General features: G+C 38.7%; 1 protein-coding gene across 5 annotated transcripts in view; it reads left to right on the top strand.

The window, feature by feature from the left end:
- Nucleotides 1–15,791, top strand: part of FH (fumarate hydratase) — a 72,804-nt gene that overhangs the window by 31,829 nt on the left and 25,184 nt on the right. The window lies entirely within an intron of this gene.

Genomic DNA, 15,791 nt, shown 5'->3' with positions numbered 1-15,791 from the left:
GTGCTGGGGCAGGTGGTCGCTAAACAGCCAGTAGGGAGTCAGAAGAAGTTAAACGTGTTGGAAGGGAAACACTCAAGCCTAAGAGAGGGCTTATGAATATGATCACTTAAAACAAACACAGACAACTTCCTAAGGATGAGTTACGTGCCTACACAACTTCTCATGTGAATGAATCTCTATCTTGCTGGGCATAAGATATGATGGAATTACTTGTATCTTGGACACAGTTCATGTTTCATAGAGGTGCTATAGAAAGGGATAGACGCACATTTTTGCGGACTCCACAACCCAGTTTTCTCTGAAGGCTGCACAGTCTTCGGACAGCTCCTGTGCACAGACAGCAGCACAGGAAAAAGGAGACAGGGGAGAGGGAGTGGAGGAAGGTAAGTGACAGACACATGGATCCAGGGAAGAAGAAGAGAAGCAGTGAAAAGGGAGATAAAGAGAAAAATGAGACAGCAGCAATGTTAAGAGTTGATGTCATTTGTTTCCAGAGCTCCCAAGCAACTCGAAAACTTCTCAGCATAAGCCAAAGTCCTCCTCATGTAACTTTTCCCCCTATCTTTCCCACTCACAAATCTCAGCATTTGCCTTTGGAAGGTACTCATCTACTTCTCAGACATGATACCTACAGATAGAAGTCTTTAGAATCTGAATATTATTTTGTGTCTCAGCCACCAAAAAAAAAAAAAAAAAAAAATTATGGAGAGTAATTGGGCAAATTGAGGGTATGAATGCCAGAAGAAACAATGTATTTTGACAAGAAAAATTGGCTGGCAAATGTTAAGGTTTTTATGAGTAATCATGATGATCCTTTAAGTAATTATAATTTGTTCTATACTCTGTTACAGTCGTTTTGATTGTGGCTTTTTATTAGTGAATAAAGTTATTTAGTTGTCCTTATTTTTAGGAAGAGATTCACAGTATTGAAATATTTCAAATACCAATAATATTAAATTTCTTGAGTATTTTCCCTTTCTGCTGTCTGATGAGTCATTGGACTATTATTCTGTCCCAAGAACATTATAGTGACACCAGTCTTAGTCACAAAATCATTACTGTCATAAAGTAAGGAGGCAGGATATGGGAAGAAATCTACACAATGAGACAAACCTGGCCTAATCTTAGGGTTGCAATTATTACTCACATTTTTAAAGCAAGTTTATTTTGAAGTAAATTTTCAAACTTCCCAGTGCTTTGTTGCCCTGTCATTAGGCTGTCTCCAGATGAATAAAGTTTTGGGTTGCAGGGATAAGTAGTTTGGATGCTGTGGCTTCATAATTAAATTTTCTTTTTATAAGCATGGCGAATGAGGATCAGGAGTATCATTCTGCTGGGAGACTGAGTGCGGCCATTGATATAAGGCCAGATGTCCTCTGTTCTACCACAGAAACAAAAGGATAGAGCACCTCTTCAGGCTATGTGGCTCAATCTCTAGCTGAAGTGTAAAACTCCTAATAATAATGCTCTTACAGCCTTTCACATGGTGGAGACAGACACTAAATATTGGTTGATCAGTAAGGCATTTGCATTGGTAAAGCATTGCATACTGTTGAAAGGTCTAAATAAAAAATCTCTTCTCGCCGGGCACGGTGGCTCAAGCCTGTAATCCCAGCACTTTGGGAGGCCGAGGCGGGTGGATCATGAGGTCGAGAGATCGAGACCATCCTGGTGGTTTTCAACATGGTGAAACCCCATCTCTACTAAAAATACAAAAAAGTAGCTGGGCATGGTGGCGTGTGCCTGTAATCCCAGCTACTCAGGAGGCTGAGGCAGGAGAATTGCCTGAACCCGGGAGGCGGAGGTTGCGGTGAGCCGAGATCGCGCCATTGCACTCCAGCCTGGGTAACAAGAGCAAAACTCCATCTCAAAAAAAAAAAAAAAAAAAAAAAAAATCTCTTCTCAGATATGATAAATAGTTCATGCGTAAGAAGATATGTAAGAAATATGATAAATCATTAAATAGTTCTTGTGTAAGAATTAAAGCAGGTAGCTTTCCTAGTAAGGTTACAACACATCAAAATAGAATACAATATCGTGACTTTCACTTTTCAGTGTGACAAATTACAAGTGGAGCAACACATAGAACTGACTGTTTTTGGTGGTTTTTTTTTTTTTTTTTCACTATTTCACACAACTGGGGTGTCCAAAGATTTGTTAATGGGTAAGAAAGATGACCTGAATGGTGAATTCTGTAAACTTGTCTCCTTTATTAATAAACATATTCAAACTCAAAGAAGCTGGTGAAGAATATCTAGGCTATCTAACAAACATTCCTTCAGCAATACGTGTTTAGCCTTTGCTTTGTCTTTGTCTTTTCGTTAGGCCAAAGGTTCAAAAGAGAAAAGACAGTCTTGATCTAAAGACTATATGATTGCTCAGGGAATCACAGTGATCCGAAAATATACCTGGCAAAGAATACACTAATAATCATTTTCACATTTCCCTGCAGTGTCTCTGTTTACTCATAGGTAAAACTTTTTTTAAAAATCCTCAAATAGGTCATCCTTCTGCTGAACCCACATTTAACTGTTCAAAATAATTGATCTTTGTTGACTTTATTAATCTATCGAGTATCAAAATTCCACCACTTTTCTGCAGAGCCCTCTGCTTTCATCTATTTTGGACAGGGATTTATTGCTTATTTCTCTTTGAATTGTTTTGGTGATCTAAGGTCATTTACTGTGACTTTGTCACTAAGCAATATCTTCTGTTGGCACAGAAAGTCATTCTTAAGAAAACTTCTCATCAGTCAAAATTATGCTTCCTTTAATATTTTACTTCATGCCTATTTTTCATCATGCTGTCTTTCTCTGGAACTTTTCCTTTATTTGAGGGGGGCCAGTGGTAGGCACAGAAGCCAATCGTACTTGCTTTAAAATAGATCCCACCATTGCTAAGAGCATTCATTGATGAACAACTATTAAATGCCTATTCTGTGACAGGCACTGTGCTGGGGACTGGGTCTGCACACACGAATTATATGTGATCACTCTTCTTAAGTCTAGTGGTCTAGGAAAGGGAGACCAATAAGCAGACAAACGTGCAGAAAATGTGATAAGGCCTTGTGGGTGTCATAAGAAATATGGAAGGTTGAAGGTAGGCACAAATTAAGGGGCCAATTTTGGGTGGTGGTTATCAAGGTTTCATGAGAGTAGTGACCCTTGAGCTTACTGGAGTTTGAAAAGATGGGCAGGAATGGATGGGACAAAGTATCACCTATCTCGCTGCCCATTTGTAGAACTTTTTAGATATGCATAGAAGATAAGACAAGGCAAATTCATTTTCCCCTCAATTATTTGGTATTTATTGCCTCACCTGTGGGCAGTTTGGTGAACTTCCATGTGCACTTGAAAAAATCAAGAAGTGTGGTGATTCCTCAAAGAACAAAAAACAGAATTACTATTTGACCCAGCAATCCCATTATTGGGTATATATACAAATCATTCTTAAAATACAAATCATTCTACCAGAAAGCCACATGCATGCATATGTTCATTGCACCACTATTCACAAGAGCAAAGATGTGGAATCAACCTAAATGCCCATCAATGATAGACTGGATAAAGAAAATGTGGTACATAAACACCATGGAATACTATGCAGCTATAAAAAAGAACAAGATAATCCATCTCCATCCTTTGCAATAGCATGAATGGAGCTGGAGGCCATTGTCCTAAGTAAACTAATACAGGAACAGAAAACCAAATATTGCATGTTCTCATTTATAAATGGGAGCTAAATGACAAGAATGCATGGACACAGTGGGGAACAACAGATGCTGAGGTCTACTTAAGGATGGAGGGTGGGAGGAGAAGGAGGATAAGATAAAATGCCTATTGGGTACTATGCTTAGTACATGGATGAGGAAATAATCTATATATCAAACCCATGTGATACAAGCTTACCTATATAACATACCAAAGATACACATACCCCTGCACCTTAAGTAAAAGTTAAAAGAAAAAAGCTTTAAAAAATGTATTCTGTTGTAATTGGGTATAGTGTTGTGGAAATATTGGTCAGGTCAAGTTGGCTGATAACGATATTTATATCTGTTATAGCCTTACAAATACTTTCATCTATTTGTTCTTGTCTACTTGTCTATTTATTGAATATTTTAGTTTCCAACTTTGATTATGAATTTATTTCTTCCTTTAGTTTTGTCAGTTTTTTTCTCATAAGTTTTAAAACTATATTATTATATGCATTTGAGTTGTTATGTCTTCTTGATGAATTTTTTTCTTTGCTTATTATCACACATCCCATTTATCTCTTGTAATATTCTTTGCCTTGAAGTCTATTCCAGCTTTCTTATTTTCTGCGTGGTATATTTTTTCCATTCTTATACTTTCAAACTTATTTGTGTTATTTGATTCAAAGAGCATCTCTTGTAGGCAATATAAAGATGCATGCTGCTTTTTAAATTACATAATTTCTGACTTTTCATTAGTGTTTTACTTACATGCAGTGTAACTGTTGATATGGCATGGTTTAGTTCTTCCATCTCACTGTTTTTTAAATTTATCTGTTTTTTGGTTCCTCTGTTTTTCATTTCTTGTGTGCTTTTGGATTGTTTGGCTATTTTAGCATCTCATGGGTTTTCCTCTGCTGTTACCCATATCTCTTCCTGTGTTTTTAATGGCTGCTCTGGGGCTAATAATTTGCATCTTTAATCTAGCCAATTCTCTTTAGACTCAATATCTACCACTTCACACTTCTCACCTGACACTTCCTACTTCACAATTCTCACTTCTCACCTCTCTTTTGCCACTATGCACTTCCCATTTTTTTACTTACCAAATAAAGTAACCTTAGAAGAGTATAACTCCATTTAATTTCCCTATGCTTTATGCTACGTCCTAAATTTTACTTCTACATGTATGATAAATCCCACCTTGATTTAAACAGTGAATTGTCTTTCAAGAAATAAGAGAATAAGGAAACAATCTTTTTTGATATTAATCAATGTATTGACTATGACTGGCACTTTTTTTTTTTTGTAGATTTCATGTTTCATCTTCTATTGTTTCTTTTTAGTCTCAGGAACATTCTTTAGCATTTTTTGTAAGTGTAGGTGATGAATTTTTTCAGCTTTTGTTTATCTGAAAATGTGTTTTTTTTTTTGGTGGTAGACATTGCTTTAGATATATATATACACATATACATACATATACGTAAGTATATATATATTGCATTTTAGGTTCTGGGGTACATGTGAAGAACATGCAGGATTGTTACATAGGTACATACATGGCAATGTGGTTTGCTGCCTCCATCCCCATCTCCTATATCTAGCATTTCTCCCCAAGTTATCCCTCCCCAGTTCACCACCCGCTGCTGTCCCTCCCCTAGATCCCCTCAATAGACCTCAGTGTGTGATGCTCCCCTCCCTATGTCCATGGGTTCTCATTGTTCAACACCCGCCTATGAGTGGGAACATGCAATGTTTGATTTTCTGTTCTTGTGTCAGTTGGCTGAGAATGATGGTTTCCAGGTTCATCCATGTCCCTACAAAGGACATAAACTCATCGTTTTTTATGGCTGCATGGTATTCCATGATGTTCATTTCCTTTGTAGGGACATGGATGAACCTGGAAACCATCATCCTCAGCCAACTGACACAAGAACCGAAAATCAAACACCTTCTCGCTCACAGGCAGGTGTTGAACAATGAGAACACATGGACACAGGAGGGGAGCATCACACCCAGGGGTCTGTTGAGGGGGGCCAATGGAGGGACAGCAGGGAGTGGGGAGATTGGGGAAGGATAACTTGGGGAGAAATGCCAGATGTAGGTGACAGAGGGATGGAGGCAGCAAACCACACTGCCATGTGTGTACCTATGCAACAATCCTGCATGATCTGCACATGTACCCCAGAACCTAAAGTACAATAAAACAAAACAAAAAAATTAATTAAAAAAAAAGATCTTGCCTGGATAAGCTTCCAATTTAGTTGGGAACCATGAAAATTTTTATTACTACATGATTTCTCAATTCTAAGATTTTTTTAATATACATTTTTAAGATTAAAATTATACATATTTACAATTAAAATGTATTATTTCACATGTCTAAAATTGTACGCATTTTATAATCAATGGCATTTTATAATTGGCAACTCTTTTTCTTAGTGGTACATAAAATATATGACATCCTGGAATTCAATAAAATATGTCAGCTTCTTGTAGTCTCTTAGAAGTGAGCTTTCTCTTCCAACTTAAAGAGAGCTGTTCAAAGATTTGGGAGAGCAGTCTCCTAGCCTTGGTTCTCTCATTAACTGGGTGTTGACCTTGGCCATGGCCATTAACTGTTCTGATTCTGCGTTTCACTGTCTGTAAAATAGTAGAAGTTTAAAAATCCCTTAGGTTCCCACTAAGTCAACATTTGAATCGAGGCCATCTTGGTAGAATAGGGCAGGGAAGGTGCTGGGGTAATACAGATGAAATTGAATTGCTCTTATTTCTCTGTGAAGCACCTGGGTTGTTTCCAAATAGAAAATGCAGCCTAGTGATTGTTGTGAGCAAGATGTGTCCCAGCCAAGCTTAGTGAGGAAATAGCAGCAGAATCGCAGGACTTGAGCTATGCGATCACACATTTTATATATTTGGCACCTCCTCGGACTTCCATATGAATAGAAATGAAAGACTTTTTAGATTCTGAAAGTAAAATGTTTCAGATTTGATTTGCCTCTGAATTATACTTAGGAATATGGGAAAATTAGCTAAATCTCCAAGACACCCTCCAACCCTCCATCTGCCTGCTCACCCCCGTGCCTCCCCAACACCTTCTGTGCGCCTATTCCACCAGCAGTGCCCACTGGCTTTTGTTCCCATGGCCATCTCCCCAAGGCTGTAGTGTCTGAATACAGGTCTGTAAGCCACAAACTACCTTCACTTCACCACGCAGAGCTACTGTAGACTCCATCCTTCTGAATGCTCCGTGTAAGCTTGCGAATTACACTCCAAACACAACACAGTAGTAGCTCGTGTCATAAGCCAGTGAGCCACATTTAGGGCTGATTTTGAAAGCCTGGATTTTTATGTCTCCAATAGTTGTGATCTGTGAGCAAACTAACAGACCCAGAAGAGCTGCTTATCTTTGCTTCTTGTCTGTATGAACATGCTGTTAATAAGGTAACTATATTATTTGTTACTGATAATCATGTATTTTGTTATGGTAATGAACAATTGTTCTTTCAGATAAACTCCACAAGGTCATTAGTTTAGCCTTTAATTTTGCCTAAATCTGTTCATTAAGTGGCCAGAGTTATCTCTACAAATCAATTAGTTCACCCATCACTGAAACCTAACAGCTGTCTATATGACACAGAACTGTTGTTTGCCTGTCTGAGACACTCTCTCCCTACAGTTCTGGCCAGAAATGAAGATGAGTAACATAATGAATAGGCATCAAAAGAGGAAATTTAGGACAATTTAAATGAAACCATTTTTGCTTTGCTGAATCACCCACGTATGGTGTGACACAAAAATTAATACACGATTTAAAATACCAAAGACATGGAAGCCTACTATTTGCTTTCTTATCGTAACTGGAGGATAGATACACAGATTTGCCTTCTTCTTCAGCTTATTATTATTATTTTTACAAATCTCATGCTTATTACTATCTTGGTGTTTGGAGGACAACAGATATTGAGGAAAGCTATTTATTATTTCTATTTTAGATCTCCCATATTCCTAGCCCTTGATAGTTTAAAGAGATAAAAAATGATCACTCATTTCTCTCTAAGTTTCCTTCTTCCTTTCCTATCATCTGATCCATATCCATAATTACTCCCTTAGATTCAGATAGTTATGGAGATTTCAATTAGCATGTCATGATGTTTGTACATTCATAACCACCCAAATCAATTTGATAACAGCATTCAATAAATATGTTAAGCATCAACTAGTAAACTGGCTACCAGAATTGTTTCTCAATGTTGTTTTCTTTTTTTTTCTAGCATGCTTGCCACTGAGTAAAATAGATAGAAATTACTTTTCAGCAAGGTGGTGGCATAAGAAAAAAAAATTTTTTGTTTCTCCTCTCAAATTTTCCCTTAAATGACCAGTAAAATATGCAAATATGTTTTTAAAACAGCTGAAAACTTGAGATGAATATCATTCCTGCACTATAAATTTTGGTTCGGAGGAAAGCTAATCTGATTATCTGCTTTTCAGAAATCAGATGGTAAGGAAGTCAATGTGAAGAAAGCCTTGAAGAGTTCCCTGACAAATTAGAAAGTTTCAAGAACTGCAGGCAGAAATGGGCCCTAAGGCTTTAAGCTTCCTCTTAACATTTCCCACCAACAATATTTGGACTCCACTAGTAAGCCCATAAGTCTCCCCATCTACTCTTGATCCATGAGACCCTGGGGACTGTGAGGAGAAAAATGGCAGGGACTTCTCTCTGTTACCTGACAATATTGGTGGCATAGATGAATGTGCCCTAAGGGAGAATCTATTATCAATGTTCCCTATCCATGCTCCAGGCTATTAGATAATGAAAATGGTTTGAATCTGTGGACTGTCCAGTAAATAGTTTGGACTGGGACTGAAATAATTTATCCTAATTGCTGCTTGACTCAAAATTTCACCATGAGATGCGCTAAAATGAAATATCGTAGGATCTATGAAAATATGCAGTTCACATAAAATGGATCACCGGAAAATCATTATATCCACTGCCTTCTTTTGAAGAAGAGTTTTTGCCTGATTGAGAAAAGAAATTCTGACTCCTAACAAAATGATGAATTCATTGCGTATGTGGTTTTATAATAAGTATTGGTGGAGTGAAGATGTTTATAGGATAAGAAGCATTACATGGAGATGAAAAACGTAAATATTGAAAATCAAAAGATGGTTAGAACATAAGCAAAGTAAAAACTAATTTATTAATTATAGATAGAGAAACCAAGTTAGTCTTTCATCTCTGATGCGAGAATTAGAAAAAAAATTGTAGAATCTCTGAGGCAGAAACAGTTTTCAAATCACAGGCTATATAGCAGTATGTGAAAAAGACAAGAAGAGTGTGGATATTCTTTTCAAGAAGAAAGAAGGCCAAAAGTATGATAACCGATGTAACTGAACTATCATTTTGACAATGTAAGTGGATTACATTCCCTTACTGCAGAAAAATTTTCAATTTCATTAAAAACAAAACCAAATAGCCCCAAATCCCATACTATATCGCTTATAAGGAATAAACCTAAAATAAGGAAAATGAGCTGTTAAGGTCACATTTATTAGATAAATACAAAATTTTAAACAGGGACATTGATATTAGTATGCCTGTATTCATCCTTTTTATTACTATTCATTCATTTTCATTATTATATACCTCCTACGTGCTAGGCAATTTTCTAGGTGCTGGGCATATAACTGAATGAAGGCTGGGCACAGTGGCTCTTGCCTGTAATCCCAGCACTTTGAGAGGCCAAGGCGGGTGGATCACCTAAGGTCGGGAATTTGAGACCAGCCTGGCCAACATGGTGAAACCCCGTCTCTACTAAAAATACAAAAATTAGCTAGGCATGGTGGCAGGTGCCTGTAGTCCCAGCTACTCAGGAGGCTGAGGCAGGAGAATCGCTTGAACCCAGGAGGTGGAGGTTGCAGTGAGTGGAGACCACGCCATTGCACTCCAGCCTGAATGACAAAGAAAGACTCCATCTCAAAAAAAAAAAAACCAACAATGACAAAAAGAAAACTGAAACAAAGGAAGTTCCAACTCTAATGGAGCTTGCTTTAATGGAGACATATTAAAAAATAATTACGTAATATAAAGTCAAATAATGATACATGCTACAAAGGAAACTAAAAGAGAGAGGGACTGAAGCCAGCTATTTTAGAAGAGAATGCTTCTCAGAGGACATGACATGCGTTCAGGGACCTGAATGGAATGAAGAAGAGCCACATAGTTATTTGGGGATGCTTCAGTGATGCTCTGGAACTTTACTTCTCAAAGTATGGTCTTTGTTATGTTTGTTCCAGTTAGTAATGTGGAGATTGCAGTTTCCCTGGAATGCAAACCAACTCCATCATTAAGAACACTGTTCACTGCAGCTGACATTTTTCTCTTTTATTGAAAGATTTTCTTGATATAGAAAACACTGGGTTCATTTGCACTCTGGCTTTTGCTGTGTGTGTGTATGTGTGTGTGTGTGTGTGTAATATAGACATTAAAATTTCTATTATATATCTAAATATTTCTATTATTAGAAATCTCCACTTTGATGTGTAATAAGCATTTTATATATATATGCGTGTGTGTGTGTGTATAATATAGACATTAAAATTTCTATTATATATATCTATATTGGAAATTTCCACTTTGATGTGTAATAAGCATTTTTTATATATATGCATGTGTGTGTGTGTATATAATATAGACATGAAAATTTCTATTATATATATCTAAATATTTCTATTATTAGAAATCTCCACTTTGATGTGTAATAAGCATTTTATGTGTGTGTGTGTGTGTGTGTGTATGTGTGTGTGTGTGTGTGTGTGTGTGTTTTCAGATGGAGCCTCACTCTGTCACCCAGGCTGGAGTGCAGTAGCATGATCTCAGCTCTCTGCAGCCTTCGCCTCCTGGGTTCAAGTGATTCTCCTGCCTCCGCCTCCGGAGCAGCTGGGACTACAGGCATGTGCCACCATGCCTGGCTAAATTTTTTTGTATTTTTAGTAGAGATGAGGTTTCACCATATTGGTCAGACTGGTCTTGAACTCCTGACCTCGTGATCTGCCTGCCTCAGCCTCCCAAAGTGTTGAGATTACAGGTGTGAGCCACTGCGCCCAGGCTGGCTCTTACTTTTTATCTGGTTACACTTTAAATAACTCTGGTAGACAGAGGGAACGAAGTACAAAAGCTTGAGGACAAAGCGTAGTCAGCATATCAGGCAAAACAGATCGAGTAGACAAAGCTAAATCATTGTATTTGGCTTAACAATAGTCATTAATGAAATCATTTTACTTAGTTAATTGTCTTCATTGTATCATTAGAAAGATTCCTTTCAGAGATATTAACATCAAAAATCTGTAAATATCTCCCTCCCAAAGTCACAACTTCTCTCTCTCTCAACTAATTTCCAACTAGAAATCTCCACTTTGATGTGTAATAAGCATAAAAAGCATAATGTGCTCCAAACTCAAGTCTTGATTCTGATCTCCCACATCCTGCCCTCTGCACAGCAATCTGCCCGCACCTTGGTCCTGGTCACCATCTTCCCTTGCTCATATTGTTGCGGCAGATTCCCAAATGGTTTCTGTGCTTCTCTTCTTGTTCTTTTCCTAGCCTATTCTCCACTTAGAATCAAGATTGGATGTTTTCGAATGTCAGATCGTAGCACTACTGCTCAAAACGCTTATTGGTTTTCTGTCTCATTCAGAGTAAAAGCCGAAGTCTTTACTATAGCCCACAAGCCCTGCATGCCTTAGAACACACTGTCTCTCTGATTTTATCTCATTTCCCGTCCTCGCAATCTTCCAGCCACACCGTCCTCTTTGCTCTTTTTTTTGTTTTTAATTGCATTTTAGGTTTGGGGGTACATGTGATGAACATGCAAGATTGTTGCATAGGTACACACATAGCAGTGTGGTTTGCTGCCTTCCGTCCCCTCACCTGTATCTGTCATTTCTCCCCATGCTATCTCTTCCCACCTCCCCACCCCCCACCCCTCCCCCATTTCCCCCCAACGGACCCCAGTGTGTAGTGCTCCCCTCCCTGTGTCCATCTCTTTGCTCTTTTGTGAACACCCCAAACACACATCTCAGGGTCTTTGCACTTTCAGTGCTCTCCATGATTGCTTTTAGGTCTGAAGGGTTTTGGATCTGTGTCCCTGCCCAAATCTCATGTAGAATTGCAGTCTTCAATGTTGGAGGTGGGGCTTGGTGGGAGGTGATTATCCAATCATGGGGGCGGTTTTCCTGATGGTTTAACACTTTTCCTCTTGGTGCTGTTCTCATGACAGTGAGTGAGTTCCTGCGAGATCTGGTTGTTTAAAAGTGTGTAGCACCTTCTCCCTCCCTCTTTCTTTTCCTCCTGCTCTGGCCATGTAAGATGTACCTGCTTCCCCTTTGCTTTCCACCATGATTTTAAGTTTCCTGAGGCTTCCCCAGAAGCAAAAGCCACCATGCTTCCTAGATAGTCTGCAGAACCATAAGCCAATTAAACCTCTTTTCTTTATAAATGACCTAATCTCAGGTATTTCTTTATATCAGTGCAAGAACATACTAATACAAGGTCTATGGTGTTCATGAAATCTTAAATACCATATGTGCCATACCAATTCATCCCCAGCCCAGATATCCCTTCTCACAGTGGTGCCCCTTATCCACCAAGGGTTTTGGTTTCCATGATTTCAGTTACCTGCAGTCAACTGTGGTCTGAAGATATTAAATGAAAAATTTTAGAAATAAAGAATTCAGGATCATGCCTATAATCTTAGCACTTTGGGAGGCCAAGGCAGGTAGATTGCTTGAGCTCATGAGTTCAAGACCAGCCTGGGCAACCTGGCAAAACCCTGTCTCTACAAAAAGTACAAAAATTAGCTTAGTGTTGAGGTGTGCACCTGTAGTTCCAGCTACTTGGGGGGGCTGAAGTGGGAGGATTGCTTGAGCCTGGAAGTTTGACGCTGCAGTGAGCAGAGATTGTGCCACTGTACACTAGCCTGGGCAACAGAGCAAGACCTTTTCTCAACAAAGAAAGAGAAAATAATACATCAGTTTTAAATTTTGTGCTGTTCTGTGTGGCATGACGAAACTCACACTTCATGTGCTTTGTCCCCTCAGGATGTGAATCATCCCTTTGTCCAGTGTGTTCACAGTGTCTATGTTACCTGTCCATTAGTCACTTCATAGCTGTCCAGGTTATCAGATTGACTTTGACATTATTTCAGTGACTGTGGTCGAGTTATCCTTAGTTTATTTCATGATGCCCCCAAAGTATAACAGTAGTGATGCTGACAATCAGAACATGCTGAAGAGAAGCCATACATTGCTTCTCTTAAGTGAAAAAGTGAAAGTCTTCGACTCAAGGAAAGAAAATAAATTGTATGGTGAATCTTATCAAGTTTATCATATGATAAACTTTATCACAAGCACATATGTTCAGGAAAGAACAGAATATATATAGGATTTGACACTATCCACAGTTTCAGGCATCTACTGGGGGTCTTGGAATTTATCCACTGTGGATAAGGGGGCATTACTGTACTTTGTGTTACTTTTCTCCAAAGCACTTTATATCATTTGATTTTTATTGTTTCCTTATCTGTCTCCCACCCACTCCCCCAATAGGGTAATGCTCCATGGACGAGAAAGCTTGTTCTTATTTTATCTTCAGCACCAAGAGTGAGCTCAACATATACTAATATGTAGATATTTGTTTAATAGATGAATACAAGAATAAAATCATACTTAGAATTCTAAGACTAAAGATAGACTAAAAACTGTAGCTTTCCTCTGTCAAATGAAAAAACAAATCTGGACTTAAGAGACACTCCATTCATAAATTCTATTGCAAAAGGAAGAGGGTACTATTGCCTTAAGGAGAATGCTCTGTAGCATCTGCGAGTGTCTCAAAGCTCAGACAGAAAAGGGCTTCTTTTTTTTTTTTTTTTTCAGATAGAGTCCCACTCTGACACCCAGGCTGGAGTGCAGTGGCACAATCTTGGCTCACTGCAACCTCCAAATCCCAGGTTCAAGGAATTCTCCTGCCTCAGTCTCCCAAGTAGCTGGGATTACAGGCACCTAACCACCACACCTGACTAATTTTTTTGTATTTTTAGTAGAGACAGTGCTTCACCATGTCAGCCAGGCTGGTCTCAAACTCCTAACCTCAGGTGATCCACCCACTTCAGCCTCCCAAAGTGCTGGGATTACAGGTGTGAACCACTACACCCGGCCGAGGGCTTCTCTTTTTATATGGAGGAGTAGATAATTCTAAAGAGAAGTGGCTGTGCGGGAGTGGAATGAGCAGGTGGTGTGAACAGACAATTTGAACAGGGAAGGACCACTGAAGAAAGGATGTTGTGTGTTTTAGTGCTTGCTTAAGCACAGGGGCAAGCCAAAGTTCAGTGGCCTGGGGTGGGGAGGAGAGAAGCCTCATTAAGCTTAAACAAGTTAAGTTGATGGGCAGTTTGTTCAGATTAGTCAGTGAGGACCAAAGAATGAAAATTTAGAGTGTTGGCTTCGTCTGTTCAAGTTACCATAACAGAGTACCATAGACTAGGTGGTTTATAAACAACAAAAACTTACTGCTCACAGTGTCGGAGGCTGTGAAGTCCAAGATCAAGGCATCTGTGGGACTGGTGTCTGGTGAGGGCCAGCTTTCTCATGAACAGCACCTTCTTGCTGTATCTTTACATGGCAAGGCAGCTCTCTGGGGCCTTTTTTAAAAATATAAGACCACTAATTCCACAGGTAAGAGTTCCAGTCTTATGACCTACCACCTCCCAAAGGCCCCACTTCCTGATGCCATCACCTTGGGGGTTAGGATTTCAAAATATGAATTTGAAAGGATATAAACATTCAGACCCTAGCAAGGATTGTGTCTGGCTTTGTCATAGGTTCTCAAGGGGCCCATCCATGAGTCTTCTCTAAGTCACATGGGGAAGGGTGGCTCTCTGCCTGGAACACAAAAGGACAGGGAGGATTTCTTGACCCTTACTATTTTCCACATTGTTAGCCCATAGGGGTTGGTCACAGTGAGGTCAAACACAAACTTCAAGAATGGCAGCTTTGGGGACCATCATTGAGCTGTTTCTTCCACTACATTGTATTGCCAACAACAGACTTCACAAAGAGATCATTCCCCATCAGCCCATCCACATATCTCTTTACTGTCAGCGTTAGGTCCCAGCGTGCCTCCTTCTGCTGTCCAGATCACAGATTCTTGAATCTCATGTTGTCACTGTTCCTCTGGGTCATTGAAACAGAGATTAAAGGTGACTCAATAGGGAAAGTCTGAATGTATGATTCTTATTTTATTCATTGTTCTGCCAACCAATATAGTATGATATTACTAGAGATAAAACAGGGATGATTTCAGTTCTAAATAATTTACTATCCCCAAAGTAAGTTAGAAGTAAGTTGGTTATGTTTTCTTTCACTTAAATAGCTTGCTCTGGGAGCCTGTTATGTTTCCTAGACCTAGTCTGGTACTGAATTTCAGTATTCTGTAGATCTTATTAAATACATAAATCTTGTGTATTCTAAAGCACTGCTTTATAAGAACAAACCACCTCAAGTTCTTACTCTAATTTTAAAGGACAAGAACTTTGGGGAATACTAGAATATATTGGTCTTAGCTGGAAAATGCTAACATTTGTAGCAGAAGGGCCTCAGAGAGCCCACACTCAGCAAGTCAGATAATGTCCAAGTTCTCTGTCTACAGAGAAAAATCTCCGGGTACTAGCCCTAGGATCATTTTTTCCCAGGTGCCCCTATGATAATCCTAAGGTATTAAGAAAAGTAAGGTAGTCCTATAAAACTACCTTACTTTTTGGTTAAATTGAAATTGTCTCATACCCTAGCACTGAAAATAACCATGTTTTTCAACAAGCAGAAAAAAATAGTGCCTTACATTTGTCTGGAATTTATACTTTACAAAATGCTTTTAAATATACAATATCATTAAATTTCATAACAATTTGGCAAAAAAGAAATGATAATCTCCATTTTGTTGATGAGTAATAAAAGCTATTATCTATTTCACACTTACTTCTTGCCAGGCACCATGGTAAGCACTCATCTGATCCTTGCAACACTCTTATGACGTATGTGC

The sequence above is a fragment of the Saimiri boliviensis genome, chromosome 14 (assembly GCF_048565385.1).
Source record: "Saimiri boliviensis isolate mSaiBol1 chromosome 14, mSaiBol1.pri, whole genome shotgun sequence".
NCBI classification, from domain to species: Eukaryota; Metazoa; Chordata; class Mammalia; order Primates; family Cebidae; genus Saimiri; species Saimiri boliviensis.
The sequence above is the reverse complement of the archived record's forward strand: the minus strand, read 5'-3'. Positions and strand labels throughout refer to the sequence as shown.